The sequence below is a fragment of the Odontomachus brunneus genome, unplaced genomic scaffold (assembly GCF_010583005.1).
Source record: "Odontomachus brunneus isolate Ranch 3 - 2012 unplaced genomic scaffold, Obru_v1 Obru_scaffold_008, whole genome shotgun sequence".
NCBI classification, from domain to species: Eukaryota; Metazoa; Arthropoda; class Insecta; order Hymenoptera; family Formicidae; genus Odontomachus; species Odontomachus brunneus.
In genome coordinates, this window is record NW_022639458.1 from 586,275 (window position 1) to 591,441 (window position 5,167).

General features: G+C 36.8%; 1 long non-coding RNA gene across 3 annotated transcripts; it reads right to left on the minus strand.

The window, feature by feature from the left end:
* Nucleotides 1–344: 344 nt before the first annotated feature.
* On the minus strand, nucleotides 345–5,156 carry LOC116854139. 3 transcript variants are annotated; one of them, XR_004380102.1, is made up of 8 exons: nucleotides 4,971–5,156; nucleotides 3,218–3,775; nucleotides 1,675–1,764; nucleotides 1,374–1,580; nucleotides 1,134–1,300; nucleotides 860–1,060; nucleotides 666–742; nucleotides 345–546 (listed from the first exon to the last, which is right to left on the minus strand). It is a non-coding gene; the product is annotated as an uncharacterized LOC116854139 (long non-coding RNA). The 3 variants fall into 3 exon arrangements; XR_004380100.1 differs by having other exon boundaries at nucleotides 666–745; XR_004380101.1 differs by having other exon boundaries at nucleotides 666–745; nucleotides 1,675–2,024.
* Between the last annotated feature and the right edge of the window lie 11 nt (nucleotides 5,157–5,167).

Genomic DNA, 5,167 nt, shown 5'->3' on the forward strand with positions numbered 1-5,167 from the left:
AAATTTCATAACACATTTGTAACCAGTGAGTTTAATTCTACAATTAGACAATATGCTATATCACACATACAGCTGTGGTACAATACAAATTTCCTATTTACAATACAAATTTTCTATTATATTTTATCTTTAAATAAGAAACTAAAATAATTTATCAAAATGTAATATTAAAAATATAATTTCTATTATAAATTCTCTTTCTATTAAATGTTAATATAATATAATGTTAATATAAATTTAAACATACAATATTAATATAATAAAAATATTAGTATAATTAAATATTACTTATAAAAATAACACCACGATAATTAGTGCAAAGAATACTTGTCATTTTTCATTTCTTTTTTTTTTATTAATTTTTATTAACTTATATTGTAGGTGTCATATCTAAATTGTCATAGCGATTAGTTTTTTCAAATATATATGCCAAGGATTGAACAATTTGACAATTTTTTACATTTAGGGTATTCTTCTAGAGTATTGTTGCTCCAATTGTATTCTTGCTTTAATTAAATCCCCTATTTTTTCAGGTAGCACAGTTTCCTGCAACATAACACTCGATGAATATACGTGTGTGTGTGTGTGTGCGTGTGTGTATAATTTATTTTTAAGGCTATTATTTTAATAATAATCTTTTGTATTTCATGTTATACGGGCTATACCTGGTACTTTTTCATGAGATTAGAAATTTCCTTCACATAATCGTTAATTTCCATCCAAAGATCTTGCAACTCGGTTTCTTCTGTGCAAGCGGCAACGCGACAGAAAGTAAGACACAGTTAAAAAATACATTTTGTATTTAGTTACACGAACGACAAGATAAAAAATAATGCACAGTGTCAGCGAGTATACTCACTCGTTCAATCAGCGCGTCTTGATGCGAATATTCTACATAGCTCGGAACGTGCTGAACAATTTCAAAAATTGATATGACGCTTCTCCATAATGTCATGGTATATTCGCCATAATTATTACATGAGGACAATGCGGCGTTAGTGCGGACTTTGAAATTAATACTGTGACATATCAAATTAATGAGCACTGAAAATACTTGAACCTACAAAAATATCCACATTTATATCTTAACAAAATAAATTCCTTCGTTAATATATTTTAAAGTATGTACGTACATTTCAAGAAGGTGGCAATATCGAGTCTGGATTGTGACCCAAAACTAATTCTACAACTCGGCAAGCATTCCATCGTACTTAACATAAATAAATATAAGATTCATCTAACAAGGAATACTTATTTATTGCAACCAGACTTTCTCTGGCGCATGGATGGAGAATCAGTTCTAATACAAAACAGCTTTAGTTACAAGTCACTTGTATTTCATAAAAGATTGGAAGAATTATATCGAAACTTACTTTCATGTCATTTCCTGCGCAATTAATGAACGCATCTAATCCTAATGCCGGGTCGAAAAGTATATGGCCGTCCGACCATAGATATAAAATTGTTCCAATCGCTCTAACAGCATTGCATTTCGCTTTGTTGTCCTTTGCAGCTTTGACTCACACTTGATATAATTTGAGTATTAGAATCTCTAAAGAAAACGGTCCTCTCCCTTCGTACTGCTTGGAAAATATATATCCATATAGACAGAACATATGACGCAAAGAGAGCACATATTCATATCAAATGAAAAAAATGTGAAAAAACTTTTACCTGGAAAGGCAGTCACATAGGTTGGCTCAAGCACTTTTTACACGAACACCAAGAATCTTGTCGTCGAAGGCCATACAAACCATGTCAGATCTAAGATATAATATCAGAATATGAATATCAGCCTTACTAATAATATTAAGAGCATGCACTTAAAAATATCTAACAATTAGTCGTATACATTTTCAATATTAGTCATAAATAAAACATAGATAAAATACTCACACTTTGCTCGAATTTCAGCAGGTAAGCAATAAAAAAATTTGAAACGCATAATAATATTCTCGTGCTGAAATAAGTCATTGTGGCGCAAACTGTATTTCCGTCCGATCACGCGTTCTCGAGCAATCAACCTCGAAAGATTGTCAGGTGTCAAAAAAGTGAGATTTCAGGTGTGCGAAAAAAATTTTGAAACGAATGATAATATTCTCCTGCCGAAATAAGTCTTCGCGGCGCAAACCGTATTTCCGTCCGATCACGCGTTCTCGAGCAATCAACCTCGAAAGATTGTCAGGTGTCAAAAAAGTGAGATTTCAGGTGTGCGAAAAAAATTTTGAAACGAATGATAATATTCTCCTGCCGAAATAAGTCTTCGCGGCGCAAACCGTATTTCCGTCCGATCACGCATTCTCGAGCAATCAGCCCCGAAAGATTGTCAGGTGTCAAAAAAGTAAGATTCCAGGTGTGCGAAAAAAGAATTTGAAACGCATGATAATATTCTCCTGCCGAAACAAGTCTTCGTGGCGCAAACCGTATTTCCGTCCGATCACGCATTCTCGGGCAATCAGCCCCGAAAGATTGTCAGGTGTCAAAAAAGTGAGATTTCAGGTGTGCGAAAAAAAATTTTGAAACACATGATCATATTCTCCTGCCGAAATAAGTCTTCGCGGCGCAAACCGTATTTCCGTCCGATCACGCATTCTCGGGCAATCAGCCCCGAAATATTGTCAGGTGTCAAAAAAATAAGATTCCAGGTGTGCGGAAAAATTATTTGAAACACATGAAAATATTCTCCTGCCGAAACAAGTCTTCGCGGCGCAAACCGTATTTCCGTCCGATCACGCATTCTCGAGCAATCAGCCCCGAAATATTGTCAGGTGTCAAAAAAATAAGATTCCAGGTGTGCGGAAAAATTATTTGAAACACATGAAAATATTCTCCTGCCGAAACAAGTCTTCGCGGCGCAAACCGTATTTCCGTCCGATCACGCATTCTCGAGCAATCAGCCCCGAAATATTGTCAGGTGTCAAAAAAATAAGATTCCAGGTGTGCGGAAAAATTATTTGAAACACATGAAAATATTCTCCTGCCGAAACAAGTCTTCGCGGCGCAAACCGTATTTCCGTCCGATCACGCATTCTCGAGCAATCAGCCCCGAAATATTGTCAGGTGTCAAAAAAATAAGATTCCAGGTGTGCGGAAAAATTATTTGAAACACATGAAAATATTCTCCTGCCGAAACAAGTCTTCGCGGCGCAAACCGTATTTCCGTCCGATCACGCGTTCACGAATAATAAGCCCCAAAGCTTATATAACTTTGTCTTACTTTTTTATAGATCCTCCTCTTGACTTCTTGATCGAGTATTGTGACACACCATTTATTCACTTGTTGCATTACACTGATATTGACTTTTATTGACTCTTACACTGACACTATCACTGACACAAAATTTGCCATCCTAACTTCTGGCTGCTTTATTGTGGCACTTCTTATATTTTCTTGAGGCTTAATATTGCTCCTTCAATTGACACTGACACTGACACTGATACTGCCATCCTGGATGCTTGTCGTAGCATTTCAAATATTTATTTAGGGTTTTAATCTTGAAGTGGATGTTTACACTATCACTGAAACTATCACTGACACTAATATTACCATCCTGATTTTTGGCTGCTTTATCGTTGCACTTCAAATATTCACTAGGGACTTTAACTTTAAAATTAGTCCTTGTACTATCACTGACACTGATTCTATGTCCTGACAGCTTCGTCGTAGCACTCCAAATATTCTATAACTTGAGGCTTTAATCCCGAAGTAAGCCCTTGCATTATCACCGAAACTGACACTAGCACTGACACTGACGGTCTGTTCTTTTCAGTTGCCCTGTTGGTAATTATGAAGTTTAGCACCACCACCTCCGATTTTGACGAAACTAGGCTCAATCGACGCGTTTTTAAAAAAAAAAACAACTTTTTTCTCTAACAAAATCGTCGCTCTCTACTACGAAGCGAGATATTAATAGACAAATCTGAGTGCGTGTTAGAAAATCTGTCATACCGTCTATCTCTAGCTGTGAGACTGAAGGGCTTTGTCCCACACCGTGGCGGGATGGGAGTTGGTCTCATGTGCTTAAGCTAAAGATTGAATTTCTCACAAAAGACTGTGACTCCCACCCCGCCGCGGTGCGGGGGGTCTGGGAGGCGAAACCCCCCAGTCACATAGCTAGAAAAATTAAAGAAGCTTTAAACCCATGCCAAAGAAATAATACACTCAATAGAAACACAAATTTTTTTTGGTAATTATACAGAATAACGGACCACTCTCCGATTACCTTGACCTTGACATTTGTTGTAGAGGTCACCCTCCTGAATAACTCTCAGAAGGTTTTAGCCGTCGCTCATTATTTATTAAAAAGTTATTGATGAAAGAAGTTCGAAAAATATATTACAATTTTTCGACACTGTGTACCGTTAACGAGCAATATTGAATAATAACTGCAATATCGAACGACTAGCCGCGCCCTCTTCAAAACTTATCTAATCCAACCTATCGTCACATTAACACAAAAGTTGAACACTTTAATAAACAATAACTGATGCTTAATGTGACGATAGGTTGGGTTAGTTTAGTTTTTAGGGGGGTGCGGGGGGCGTAGCCCCCCGCTAGTCGTTCGAGATTGCAGTACTTACTAATGAAAGACTGTCGTATCATTTTCGGAGTGACAGATTTCCTAACCTAGTGAGCTCTTAACTTAAACGCTAAATATCTCGCTTCGTAGAAGAGAGCGACGATTTTGTTAGAGGAAAAAGTTGTTTCTTTTTAAAAAACGCGTCGATTGAGTCTAGTTTCGTCAAAATCGAAGGTGATGGTGCTAAACTTCATAATTACTGCACTATTGAAATGGTGCAATAAGATAAAGTAAGACAAGTATGTTTTCTCACTCTAACTTATTGCATCACTTCAGCAGTGCAATAAGTTACAATTGGTCTATTCTTTTCAGCTGCAATAAGTTAAAATGAAATAAAATGTATTAATCTCACTCTAACTTATTGCAGCAACGCAGCTGAAAAGAACAGACCTATTGACACTGATACTGCCATCCTGGCTCCTGGATATTTCATCGTGATCTTCAAATATTCACTTCTGATAAACATTGATGGGCGGAACGCGTGATACTTTTCTCGGAATTCCCGACTGCCCGTTCCACGCATATGGCTCCTGCACACAGGATAATGTTTGCTGCGCGGCAGAAGTTCGTGCTACAGCCAATTAATA